Raw genomic sequence first — 15,460 nt, forward strand, 5'->3', positions numbered from 1 at the left:
CATAACTTACTGAGGTCCTTCCTTACCCTAGTCTAATTGAAAACCCACAGAATCAGCCACAGATGGTTAATAACAAGAAAATTCGAGACCAATTGTCTTCCTGGTTGAAAACTATTGCATGATGGTCCCAGCAAAAAGAAAGCTGTTGGCTGACAGTACATAAACCAATCAGAATTGCTTATTTTGAATGACAAGTGCATCAGCCAATCAGATGGTCTCATTTCTAAATTAATTTGCATAAGGGCTTTAATTGGTCTTCATAACTTACTGAGGTCCTTCCTTATCCTTGTCTAATTGAAAACTCACAGAATCAGCCAGAGATGGTTGATAACAAGAAAATTCTTGACCAATTGTCTTGCTGGTTGAAGACTATTGCATGATGGTCCCAGCAAAAGTTGTAAAATAGAAAGCTGTTAACTGACAGTACATAAACCAATCAGAATTTCTTATTTTGAACGACAATTGCATCAACCAATCAGATGGTCTTATTTCTAAAATAATTTGCATAAGTGCTTTATTTGGTCTCCATAACTTACTAGGTCCTTCCTCACCATAGTCTAAATGAAAACCTACAGAATCAGTAACAGGCAGTTGATAACAAGAACATTTTTGACTAATTGTCTTGCTGGTTGAAGATTATTATATGATGGTCCCAGCAAAAGTTGTAAAATAGAAAGCTGTTGGTTGACATTACATAAACCAATCAGAAAGAATTGCTTATTTTGAATGACAAGTGCATCAGCCAATCATATGGTCTCATTTCTAAATTAATTTGCATAAGGGCTTTATTTGGTCTTCATAACTTACTGAGGTCCTTCCTTACCCTAGTCTAATTGAAAACCCACAGAACCAGCCACAGATGGTTGATAACAAGAAAATTCTAGACCAATTGTCTTGCTGGTTGAAAATTATTGCATGATGGTCCCAGCAAAAAGAAAGCTGTTGGCTGACAGTACATAAACCAATCACAATTGCTTATTTTGAATGACAAGTTCATCAGCCAATCAGATGGTCTCATTTCTAAATTAATTTGCATAAGGGCTTTATTTGGTCTTCATAACTTACTGAGGTCCTTCCTTACCCTAGTCTAATTGAAAACCCACAGATGGTTTATAACAAGAAAATTCTAGACCAATTGTCTGGGCTTCGCAGCCTTTTGGCCCAGGCTGAGGTCTGGGCCTGAGGTTGTGAGGTTGGGAAACTTTTCTGTGGGATCTACTACGCTGAGGAGGTATCAACACCGCAGGAATTTTGAAGCATCATGGCTGGAACACCTGGACTGAAGAATTCAATCCGTTTTTTCGTGCAAGAAAGAAGGAGGAAAGACTGTGGACTTTATCATCTCGTGAGGGAAGTTTTGGTGGAGCTGGCAGGAGTGGAGATAAGTACTATTTTTTGTATCCAAGATTTTCCTAACCAGGGAATGTATGATGTCAGTTTTTTCGATGGTAAAGACAGTTACAAAGTTTATGAAATGCTAAAAGAATAATATCTGGACCCTAAAATGGAGGGGATAGAAATGTTTCCTCTATTTACTGCACAAGAAGTCCCAATCACAGTACATGCTTACAATCCATTTATGAACTATGATTTGTTACTTGCTTTCCTTGCAAGGTATTGCAGTTCTGTGAGAGGAGGGGAATTTTTGAAAAACAGTATGGGTATCTTTAATGCCAAAAGAAAATTTTGGTGTAAACTAAGGAGGGATGATAGATGTCCAGGTGGGGTAATGCATCCCCCTGCAAATTTCACAATAGGAGGCAACAGGTGCTTCCTATATTACCCCACCCAACCCAGATTCTGCAGAAAAATGTTTTGAATATGGCCACACAAGGGAAGAGTGTGAGAAAGGGAGAACCTGTAGAAACTGCAGAAAAGAGGGGCATGAAGCAAACCGGTGCCCAGAGGAACGCAAATGCGACCTCTGCGGGGAACCTGGACATTCTTTCAAAACATGCTCAGAATTCACCAAAGCTCGAAAAGAGCAAGGTGCTCGAAGATTAGCTGAGCAAGCTGAAAGAGAAGCCAGAGAGGCAGCATGCCAAATGGCTAAGGATACTCGCACAACGGAGGCTAAAAAGACATATATAGCCCCGGTGATTGTTGTGCAAAATGGAATACAGATGGAGGTGGAGGCACAGGCTACACCAGATCCACAACAGCCAGTTAAGGCAATGCAAACTGCTGATACTGCAACTGACCACATTGAGGAGCAGTTGAAAGTCTTTGCAGCTAAGGCTAGTCAACTCATTACAGAGAATATTGAGAGTGATGAAAGCTCAGCTGAAAGTCAAAATTTAGATTCAGAGGATATTCAAAGTGCTGATACCTTATTGTCTGATGAGGAGTCTATAAAACTGAGGAAAGCAACTCCTGATGGAAGGGCTGGTAAAAAAAGCCAGAATTGAAAGGGTTAAATACAGTCCCCCAGCAATTGAACCAGATAGTATGGATACTACCTTAAGTTCCGAAGACAATGCCAGTTCCCCATCTTCCACTGAATCTTCCAATATTTTTGGGGCGTCCAAACAGTCAATCGCACATTTGACTGGGAAGGAGAACTATGATGAAATTGGATGATGCTGATTTAAGTTGTGTTTTTGTAACCAAATACCTTGAAATTATTTACGGGACTTCTAAATCTACCTATGCCTAATATTACAAGCAACATTAGCGTAAAAGTTGCAACATTAAATGTCAGGCTGATAACAAGCAGACCCAGGCGTGCTGCGGTTTTTGAAATATTAAAAAACTTAAAAGCTGATATCATTTGTGTACAGGAATGTGGGATTTCAGAGCCCATTAAAAAAGAAGAATGGGACAAAGGGGATAGTTTTTGGTCTGGGTCTTGTTTAAATAAAAATGATGAGGTGGGAATTGTAATAAATAATAGGGATATTATAGGGGAGGATTTTTTTGTGGTGGAAGAAGGGAGGTGTATTGTTGGGACTTTTAGTCTTAGAGGGTGGAGGTTTAGGATCATGTGTATATATGCTCCTGCTTGTAAATTAGAAAGAAAGAAATTGTTTGATAAGATAAGGTTATTCCTTCCTGGAAGAACACCCCTTATGTTAATGGGGGGTTTCAATTGTATAATTGAGAAAAGTGGGAGAGGATATGGAAGTACTTGGAGTGTTGATATAACCGGGAATATATTAAATCAGATTATTACGGATTTTTCCTTTATAGATGCAGCTGCGGTGTGTATGGGGAAGCCACCTCCACCAACGTATATTGCTGATAGAGGAGGCATAACTTCCAGAATTGACTATATTTTCATATCCAAAGGTATATCATGTATGAATGGAGAGCAGGTAAGAATGCCTTTTTCAGATCACAAATGCATTATATGTGACGTCCAAGGGAATGTAAATAATGTATATGGTAGAGGTATATGGAAATTAAATGTTCGTTTGCTAGAAGACTGTAAAGTAAGGGATGATTTGGTTAAGATGTATACAATATGGAAGAGGAGAAAAAATGACTTTGAGAATATATTAGTATGGTGGGAGTGGCTGAAAGTTAGGATGAAGTGTTTTTTCAGAAAATGGGGAATCAAAAAAGTAAGGAAGGAAAGAATGAGGTATGAGGCATTATGTGTAAGAATGAGGTATCTTTACAAAATGAGAGATCTAGGATTTGACATGAGTGAAGAGATAGTGAAAGAAAGGTGTGTGTTAAACAATTATTTGGAAAATAGGGGGAAAAAAATCATTTTTAGAGCGAAAGTTGAGCATCAAGAGAAAAATGAGAAATGTACAAGGTTTTTTTTCAGGAAAATATGTAAAAGGAAAAATTATATGGATGTATTAAGGAATGGAGAAGGAATGGATGTTAGTGGTGGTAAATTAACGGAAGAAGTAGTTAAGTTTTACAAAGAATTGTATGGAAGGAAAAGTATTGAAAGTGATATGGGAGATGAAGTTTTAAGTGTATTACAGAATGAAGTGAGTCAGGAAGATAAAAGTGTTTTGATGGAAGATATTGGTGTGGAAGAAGTAAAAATGGTGGTTATGAATGCAAGAAAAAACAAAACTCCTGGGCAAGATGGATTGCCAGTAGAGTTATATTGTATGTGTTGGGATATGTTGGGAAGTGATTTAGTGGAAGTATGCCAGTTTATGTGGATGAATGGTATAATTGGCAAGTCTATGGGTAAGGGTGTTGTAGTTTTAATATATACAAAGAATGATAGAAGAGATCTGGGCAACTGGAGGCCTATAACTTTGTTAAATTCAGATTACAAAATATATTCAAAAATTTTGGCGAATCGAATGAGAAGTGTAATAGGAAAAATTGTGAATAAAGACCAAGTATGCGCTGTACCGGAACGTAAAATTAGTGATAATTTGATTTTATTAAGGGATATACTGAGAGATTGTAAAGATAGGAAACAAGGTTGTGTGGTTTTGAGTCTTGATTTTGAAAAAGCCTTTGATAAAGTTGCACATGAGTTTATGTTCAGAGTTTTGTTAAAAATGGGGTTTCCCGCTGGGTTTGTAGAAAGAGTAAGAAGTTTGTATGTTTTGGCATCGAGTCGTATATTGGTGAATGGGAATGTGAGTGAGGAGATCATGGTTAAATCAGGTGTAAGGCAGGGGTGTCCTGTGTCCCCTGTGTTGTTTATTTGTGTGATGGAGCCACTGTTACAAATGATTAGGTGTGATAAGGTTGTGAGATGAGTACTTATACCGGGGAGTGGTGGTAAGAGTGCTAAAGTAATGGGGTACATGGATGATGTGGTAGTATTGTGTCAAAACCAAGCAGCCTTAAACAGGACAAGATTATTAGTGGGTTTTTTTTGTAATGCATCAGGCTTTAAAATTAATTGGGATAAAAGTAATTATAGAGTGTTTGGTGAAATTAATGTGGAAGTGAATGAGATTACAAGAGTGGCAGGGGGGATAAAGGTGTTGATTTTAATTTTCGATGATAACTTAAAAGGTAATGATAGTTGGAATGAATGTAATAGGAAGATTATGAAGAAATTGGATTTCTGGAAATTAAGAAATTTATCAATGACAGGGAAAGTACTAGTTGTGAAGAGTGTGATTCTTCCCATAATATTGTATGTTGCATGTGTGTTTCCCCCCCAAATGGTGTTTTTAGAAAAATTGTAAGGAAATGTTTTGTTTTTCTGTGGGGTAGTAAAATGGAGTGGTTGAGACGTGAGAATGTGGTTAAATCTAGGATTAAAGGAGGGGGAAATTTTCCAAATTTTGATAGATTTATAGAAGTGAATTATGTGGCAATTGTGGCGAGATTGTTAAAGGGGAGTTCAAAAACCTCATGTATGACAAAATACCTGGGTGGATGGATGTTGTGTGGGATTGGATGGATGAAGAGGTCTTTGAGTGTGCCAATGGTCTTCAGTTGCCCAGAATGGTATGTGTTTATGGAGCGATTTATTAGGAAGAATGATTTGTTAAGTATGAGTATGGAAGGACTTCCGGTTCCGGCAGCGTGGAGTGAGCAGCAACTCCACAACGCTCCGTTAACCGAATCATCTCCTCAAGCCCGCAAGCTGAATACCCCACGCAGAAACCGGTCCAGATCCCCCAGGACAACACTTGTCACTATGGACAAGAACAAACCTGCTCCGGAGCGCCCTAAATCTCCGCAGCACGCGGCGCACCACACGTCGCAGAACCCCCAGCCGCAGAGACAGGAGAAAAGGCGCGGGGACCACGCTACCGCAGCGAATCCTGATAACACTAAGGGCACTCCACTTGCAAAAAAGCCCACCGGAGAGCAGATTATGGAGCACCCGATACCGACGCCACAAACAGGTATCTCCGCAATTCCCTATGCTGAACTCATAGAAGCTGTCCAAGCAGCTGTAGCCCCCCTGCTGCAGAAAGCAGTGTCAGATATCACTGACCAGCTTAAATCGCTCACTACACGCACAACAGTAGCAGAGCAGAGGATCAGTGATAATGCAGACAGCTTACACTTGATGCAAAACGAAATAAGAGCCCTCCAAACAGAAAATAAACGTCTAAATGACTCCGTTGAAAATATTGAAAATAGGGCAAGGCGCTGCAACTTGAGAATTACAGGCTTACCTGAGTCTCTTAAAGGGACACAACTGGAGTTTTTTGTAAGAAATACGCTCCCTAAGCTCTTAAATGTAGAATCAGCATGTGCAGATTTAGTCATTGAACGAGTACACAGGATGGGCCCCCAAAAGTCCCACCCAGACTCAAAACCAAGGGTGGTCATCTTTAAGGTCCTTAACTACCTCCATAAGCAAGTATTATGGATGGCATCCCGGAAGAATAACCCTCTTGTCTGGGAAACGCACTCCCTACGACTTTATCAAGACTTTTCATTAGACCTATCTAAGAAAAGAAAAGCCTTCGCTCCAACGTGCTCAGAGCTGGTGAAAAGAAGCATCAAATTCCACATGATGTATCCAGCACGACTTAGAGTCTTCACGTCTTCAGGACACAGAGATTACCTAGACCCAAAGGAAGCCTTAAAATCTCTCCCTGACATAATAAAGGATCAGGAACCAGATGATATTACCGACGGACTAAACCTTACCTGACTTTACATTAAGGAATCTTACAATTAGATTAATATCACAAGTCCAGGCAATATTAGCTCAAAGCTAATAAAGGGGTTTAATTACAGATACCTCTCTTTGGCATAACACCAGAGAGACTAAATGAGGAGTAATTTGGATGACGGAAGCCAGCCGTCACAAGATACATCTTAATTCGAGTGGACGCTGAAAATTATCTAAGCAGTCCCTTAACGGAAGTCATATTACAAATGTTAATTATGCTGCATTTTTTTCTTCTCTTTTTTCTTTATATTTTAGTGAGTAGAATATTTGTTGTCCATTTCGTCGCATGTTGTCTTTCTTCCCTTCTGTGTTACCCCCCTTACCTGTCCTCGAAAGAACCAAGGTCAGTAACATATTTATTATATCTGTGACATGTCAGTGGTGATAGGCTCACTAAATATTAGAGGAATCCACACACCTGCTAAGAGGAGAAAACTTTTTACTTATTTAAATAAGCAGAACATAGACCTGATCTGCCTTCAGGAGACGCATCTCTCGCCAACAGAACATAAAAAACTTGCTATGATGAAATGGGAGCTAATAGGCTCAGCATATCGCAACTCTAAATCTTGTGGTGTAGCAATTCTTGCTAAAAAACAACTACAAGTTAAAATTAAATCGACAGATGCGGATCCTCAAGGCAGATATGTCATAATAAATTTGGAAGTCATGAATAAGAACATAACCGTTTGTAGTATATATGCTCCCACGCAATATAAGAAAACATTTTTCAAACAAATAATAGCTAAATTATATAAATATGATCCCAGTACTTTATTCATCTGTGGAGATTTAAACCTCATGTCTAATGTTTTGTTAGATCGCTCTCCTCCTCCAAAAAACACGATCACTCTCCCTAAAATTGGAGTACCTTACCTCATAGATTGTTTTAACCTAGTGGACTCCTGGAGAGCACTTAACCCGACTGAGAAGGACTTCACATGTTTGTCCCTGACACATGCTACATGGTCTAGGATAGATTATATATTGATCCCAGAACCCTCTCTTCCCAACCTAAAAAAAGTAGATATTTTACCCCCCACTCTATCTGATCATGGTTTGATCACAATTCACCTGATAATACAAGACACAGAAAAGCCAACTTTAAACTGGAGATTCCCATCTCATCTTGCCCAGTCTAGAGACCTGACAGATGCTCTCAACACCACCTGGAATAATTATATCTCTGAAAACAGCTCATATGCTGAAGAAAACCCTATTATTTTTTGGCAGACAGCCAAAGCAGTCATAAGAGGAGTAGTTATCTCTCATGTTTCTAGACTCCGGAAAAAACAGAAACTAAATTATAAGGAACTCCAGACGACTCTGACAAATGACTTTCATAAATTTAAGATCTCTCCTTCACCTGAGACTAAAATTCAATACAATACATCAAAAAAAAGGTTTGAAGACTACTTGCAACTACAAGGAGATAAATATCTCTTTAATATTAACTCAAAGTTCTATAAATATGGGAACCGGGTAGGAAAACTTCTAACCAACTTATTACAGGGATCTAGAACTCAAAATATCATTCAACCCCAATTAAAGCCAGATGGCACACTTACTACTTCTAATGCCCAAATAGCTAAAATTTTCAGAGATTATTATAAGAATCTTTATACCCCTCCGGGGATGGTCCCGGATGAGCGAATGGATGCATCTACTCCCTTCTCTGAACCTGACCCAAATATAAGAAATGCTTATTGGAACACCCTCCAGACCCCACAAATTCCCTCTCACCTGCTTGACTCTCTTATAGCTCCGGTGACTAAAGAAGAAGTCACATGGGCGATAGGAAGACTGAAATTAGCAAAAGCCCCAGGCCCAGATGGCTACACAAATGAATTCTATAAGACAATGTCACAACAATTAGTAGAACCCCTAACAAATTGTTTTAATGATATAATTAGCAAAAACACACTCCCTGATCATTTTTCTGACGCTATAATCAAAGTAATCCCAAAACCAGGCAGACCCCTAAACTTAACAGCTTCATATAGACCAATTTCGTTGCTCAACGTTGACTATAAGCTCTTTACGAAAATTATAGCAGAAAGAATGAAACCTATACTCCCCTTGATTGTACATGAAAATCAAACAGGATTCATAACAGGCCGACATTCAGCAGTTAATGTTAGAAGGGTCCTGGCAGCCATCCAACAAATTTCAAGTGAAACAAGCGCCTCCTCGGCGTCTGGCCTGGTGCTAACGCTGGACGCCGAGAAGGCGTTTGATATGGTCCTTTGGCCTCATCTCTTTGAAACTTTAAAAAAATTTGGCTTCCCTCCCCGCTTCATAAGCATAATTAAAACTTTATATAACTCCCCGTCCTCAATAATTGCCTGTAATGGAATATTTTCTGAACCCTTCACTTTGGCCAGAGGCACGAGGCAGGGGTGTCCTCTCTCACCCCTCCTCTTTGCCCTGGCCATTGAACCTCTAGCGATAGCGGTAAGAACCTCTCCAATGATACAGGGCATTCAAATTGGTACTGAGGAACTAAAAATAGCACTCTTTGCTGACGACACACTAATATTTCTCTCTAACCCTACTAATTCTTTACCCGCCCTATTGCATCTCATTCGTTCGTTCGGTACCATCTCCGGATATAGGGTCAATTTAAATAAATCAGAAATCCTCCCAATTGGCCAAACCAGTATAAATTTAATTAATAGTTTAAATACCCCCTTTGTTGTAAATACATCCCACTTTAAATATCTAGGAGTTCAGGTCCCAGCTAATCTCACTAAACTATACTCCCTCAATTTTACACCAGTTATCGCCCAAATCACTACCAAATTGGAAACATGGAAGGACCTGCCTCTTTCCTTGTTGGGAAGATTGGCGGTGATTCAAGCGATAATTTTTCCAAAAATTTTTTATAGCATGCAAATGCTACCCATAGCCTTAACTAACTCGGATATTACTAAACTAGACTCAATTTTTTCCAAATTCATATGGCAAAATAAAAGGCCGAGAATCGCCAAACGGAAGATTAAAACTTTAAAATCGCAAGGAGGATTAGGTTACCCAGATCTAGCAGCATACTCAGATTCAGTGTTTTTTAGATATATCCTTGATTGGTTAATGATCTCTTCTAATTATACAGATTATAATCTGGATTGCGCCATATTCTACCCCTACTCCCCAAGTGCTCTGTTACACTTAAACATGAATAAAGTCCCTCAGAAATATAGATCACATATCTTACTCCATGATACACATGTGGCTTGGACAAACATTAATAAGAAGACCAAAAGAAACTCTCATATTACCCAATATATCCCGTTGTGGGGTAATCCCCTCTTTATCCCTTCAATGCAAAATAAAGGATACAAGATATGGAGAGAGAAGGGGCTAGACGTCTCTTCCAAAATGTTCGACCCTGGAGGAAATCTCTATACTTTCCAACAATTAGCTCTAAAATATGACTTACCAAAGACTCATTTGTTTATGTACATGCAGGTTAGGCACTTTTTGTTTTCTCTAGAAATCCCACTATTAATTAATACCAAAATAGAAAAAATCTCACAAATAACAAATATTGATACATTATTAAGCTATGCCTCAGGGAAACCATATAAAGTTAAATATCTATATACCTTATTAATGACGATAGATGTCCTTAAAGACCCTCAATGGGCAACACTATGTTCCAAATGGAACTCAGATGTACCTATGATACAAAACGTCTCTACTATGTTAGATTCATATGATTCATCGATCTCTGCACTAAAATCTGTATATCTTCAAGAAGTCTACATAAGGACTTTACATCGAGCTTATATAACCCCCCATAGACGAAAATATATGGTCCAAGAGGAAAAAGGAGATTGTATAAAATGTGGAACACAGGTTGCAGATTTTCAACATTGCATGTGGGACTGCTACAAAACTGAAAAGGTTTTGGAACAAGACTGTTCAATATATAAACACAATATTCCAGTCCTCTTTTACATTGGACATAGCAGCATGTATGGGACTAAACTACCAAACCTGGAAACAAAATGGCCTAAATAAGCAAACGCTCTCACTTTTGATTATGATTATAACTACGGCAAGAAAATGCGTCCTTATACATTGGACGAAGAAAACTGCACCGACTGTTGCCGCGCTTAAACAAAAATTATTACAGATTCTTTTTTTTGAAAGGAGATATGCGAGACTTGATCTAATAAGAGGTGCAAAAACCTTCTACCAGAAATGGTCTCCCTTTATAAACACCTTGGATACACCTGAAAGAAACCAGATTGCAATAGCCTTTGAAAATGTAACCTCCTGTGATACACCTATAAATGTATAGATGTCTATATGTAATAATGTAGGTCTGAATAAGAAATGAAGTCAAATATTTGTGTATTAATGGAACCCACTCATTTTTAATATGTATGCCGCAGACAGGATATTTGATATGGTTCTTGGACAAGTAAGGAAACACCCCCCCCCCCCCCCCTTCCCATCCTCTTATTTTCCTTGTCTCCCCAGGTCTATTGTCTATATGTTACATGTTTAGAAGCTAGATATAGTAAGATAACAATCTCAGAATGTTATAGGATAAAAACAGAATAATAGAAGATTATATAACTATATATTACTCCACTTAATATAGAATTAAGTCGATTGAAATGTTTAGGGTTATATTGGAAAATAGTTAGTGGAGAAAAAAGTATAAACATATTGTTATTCAGCTAAATCTTTCTTAAATAGGAATGATATTGTGTGATTTACTGTTGTATCGAAGATATACTTATATTGTATCTGAATGTCTATCTTTACCATATACCTTTCACTTTTATGTTTGAATGAAAGAAAAACGTAATAAAAAAGATTATAAAAAAAAAAAAAAGTATGAGTATGGAAGATTTTATGGGGAGGAAGAAAATAATAAAGATTTTGAAAGACAGAGAAACTGTATGCAATATTGAATATTTGAGATTGAAAGAAGCAGAAGTGGTGTGGAATAAAATGGAAATGAATGGGATGTCAAATAAACAAAAAGATGTGGTCTGGAAAGTTATGCATTGTGTCTTGCCTGTAAGAATGGTACTTAAAAAGAGAGATTTGACAAGAATAGAAATATGCCCGAGAGAAGAATGTTGAATAAATGAGACAGTATTGCATGTAATGTGGGGATGTGGTTTTGCTAAAAAAGTATGGAAGGGTATGAGTGGATTATGTAGAGAATTGTGTGGTGTAAATGGGATTTCATGGAGGTTGGCAATGTTTGGTTTGGGAGTAAATGGGAAAATAAAAGAAAGAGTGATGTGGCTATTAATGTGTTGTGTAATGGAAGTATTGTGGGATAATAGGAATATGTATGTGTATAAGAAAGAAGATAAAAGTGTGAATGATTGTATTAGGATGGTGTTGGGGAAATTGTATACATGTTATTTGTTTGATAAAGAAGGTGGAGGTGGTATGGATGCAGAGGGAGTGTGGAAAGTAAAGAAATGGATGCATGTTGTAAAATTTGTATAGTTTAGGGGAGAGGGGATATGGTATTGTGGTGCTTTTTATTGGTTCTTTGTAAGTTTTTTTCATTTCAAAAAAGCAAAATAAAACCAGTTGATGAAGGAGAAAAGTTTATCGATCAGAAAGTCACATGAGAGATAGTCTAAAGGGTAGACTATTTAAGCGATTGCTTTTAAACCTGATGGTTTTATAAAAAGAAAAAAAAAATTGTCTTGCTGGTTGAAAACTATTGCATGATGGTCCCAGCAAAAAGAAAGCTGTTGGCTGACAGTACAAAAACCAATCACAATTGCTTATTTTGAATGACAAGTGCATCAGCCAATCAGATGGTCTCATTTCTAAATTAATTTGCATAAGGGCTTTATTTGGTCTTCATAACTTACTGAGGTCCTTCCTTACAATAGTCTAAATGAAAATCCTCAGATGGTTGATAGCAAGAAAATTCTAGCCCAATTGTCTTCCTGGTTGAATAATATTGCATGATTGTCCCAGCAAAAAGAAAGCTGTTGGCTGACAGTACATAAACCAATCAGAATTGCTTATTTTGAATGACAAGTGCATCAGCCAATCAGATGGTCTCATTTCTAAATTAATTTGCATAAGGGCTTTAATTGGTCTTCATAACTTACTGAGGTCCTTCCTTACCCTTGTCTAATTGAAAACTCACAGAATCAGCCACAGATGGTTGATAACAAGAAAATTCTTGACCAATTGTCTTGCTGGTTGAAGACTATTGCATGATGGTCCCAGCAAAAGTTGTAAAATAGAAAGCTGTTAACTGACAGTACATAATCCAATCAGAATTGCTTATTTTGAACGACAATTGCATCAACCAATCAGATGGTCTTATTTCTAAACTAATTTGCATAATAGCTTTATTTGGTCTCCATAACTTACTAGGTCCTTCCTCACCATAGTCTAAATGAAAACCCACAGAATCAGTAACACGTAGTTGATAACAAGAACATTTTTGACCAATTGTCTTGCTGGTTGAAGATTATTATATGATGGTCCCAGTAAAAGTTGTAAAATAGAAAGCTGTTGGTTGACAGTACATAAACCAATCAGAATTGCTTATTTTGAATGACAAGTGCATCAGCCAATCAGATGGTCTCATTTCTAAATTAATTTGCATAAGGGATTTATTTGGTCTTCATAACTTACTGAGGTCCTTCCTTACCCTAGTCTAATTGAAAACCCACAGAATCAGCCACAGATGGTTTATAACAAGAAAATTCTAGACCAATTGTCTTGCTGGTTGAAAACTATTGCATGATGGTCCCAGCAAAAAGAAAGCTGTTGGCTGACAGTACATAAACCAATCAGAATTGCTTATTTTGAATGACAAGTGCATCAGCCAATCAGATGGTCTCATTTCTAAATTAATTTGCATAAGGGCTTTAATTGGTCTTCATAACTTACTGAGGTCCTTCCTTACCCTTGTCTAATTGAAAACTCACAGAATCAGCCACAGATGGTTGATAACAAGAAAATTCTAGACCAATTGTCTTGCTGGTTGAAAACTATTGCATGATGGTCCCAGCAAAAGTTGTAAAATAGAAAGCTGTTAACTGACAGTACATAAACCAATCAGAATTGCTTATTTTGAACGACAATTGCATCAACCAATCAGATGGTCTTATTGCTAAACTAATTTGCATAAGAGCTTTATTTGGTCTCCATAACTTACTAGGTCCTTCCTCACCATAGTCTAAATGAAAACCCACAGAATCAGTAACACGTAGTTGATAACAAGAACATTTTTGACCAATTGTCTTGCTGGTTGAAGATTATTCAAGGACTCCGTGCCCAGGAACTGTCTTTCATACCTTTCGGTATTGTATGGACTATTCCCAGGCACCCACACATATGGGGCGACCCAGGAAGCCTGGCGCCTTATAAACTGTGTTAAGGACGCTTTGTGGTTTGCCAGAAATCGTCTCATATTGCGGAGGGAGAGAATGTCCGTTCAGGAATGCCGCAGGCTGGTTCACAGCCTGCTCAGAGACTATTCCATTCGGGATAGCCCTGAGGAAGAAGAGGACTAAACCCCTTTTCTTCTGGTCCTTTCCCCCTGTTTGGACTGTTTTATAAGACTTTGGGACCGTGGCCCCTTCCCCCTCACTTCACAATGTCTGTTGTTTTGTTGATGTATTTCTATTTTTCGCCCTCCCCTTATATGTGTCTGTCTGATCAATAAAGCTTCGGGCATGTGATTCCTCCTCCCTCACCCCCTACCCTCCACACCCATAGTCTTGTATACTGTTGTGTAAATGTTACCGTTAGAATGCATAGTGCATAGTATAGTCTATAGTGTGAGTTTATCTTGTACTGTCTTTTATAATATGTACTATACTGTTTGCATGTGTACTGTGTTTTGGCTGTGCTGCGACACGGTATATGTGTGATATTTGTTATCGTCTGTTTTTTGCATTCTTTATGTACAATAAAGACCTGCTTTTTCAATCAAAAAAATATGATGGTCCCAGCAAAAGTTGTAAAATAGAAAGCTGTTGGTTGACAGTACATAAACCAATCAGAATTGCTTATTTTGAATGACAAGTGCATCAGCCAATCAGATGGTCTCATTTCTAAATTAATTTGCATAAGGGCTTTATTTGGTCTTCATAACTTACTGAGGTCCTTCCTTACCCTAGTCTAATTGAAAACCCACGGAATCAGCCACAGATGGTTGATAACAAGAAAATTCTAGACCAATTGTCTTGCTGGTTGAAAATTATTGCATGATGGTCCCAGCAAAAAGAAAGCTGTTGGCTGACAGTACATAAACCAATCACAATTGCTTATTTTGAATGACATGTGCATCAGCCAATCAGATGGTCTCATTTCTAAATTAATTTGCATAAGGTCTTTATTTGGTCTTCATAACTTACTGAGGTCCTTCCTTACCCTAGTCTAATTGAAAACCCACAGAATCAGCCACAGATGGTTAATAACAAGAAAATTCTAGACCAATTGTCTTGTTGGTTGAAAACCATTGCATGATGGTCCCAGCAAAAAGAAAGCTGTTGGCTGACAGTACATAAACCAATCAGAATTGCTTATTTTGAATGACAAGTGCATCAGCCAATCAGATGGTCTCATTTCTAAATTAATTTGCATAAGGGCTTTAATTGGTCTTCATAACTTACTGAGGTCCTTCCTTACCCTTGTCTAATTGAAAACTCACAGAATCAGCCACAGATGGTTGATAACAAGAAAATTCTAGACCAATTGTCTTGCTGGTTGAAAACTATTGCATGATGGTCCCAGCAAAAGTTGTAAAATAGAAAGCTGTTAACTGACAGTACATAAACCAATCAGAATTGCTTATTTTGAACGACAATTGCATCAACCAATCAGATGGTCTTATTGCTAAACTAATTTGCATAAGAGCTTTATTTGGTCTCCATA

This window comes from Crinia signifera, chromosome 7 (genome assembly GCF_055691185.1).
Source record: "Crinia signifera chromosome 7, ASM5569118v1, whole genome shotgun sequence".
NCBI classification, from domain to species: domain Eukaryota; kingdom Metazoa; phylum Chordata; class Amphibia; order Anura; family Myobatrachidae; genus Crinia; species Crinia signifera.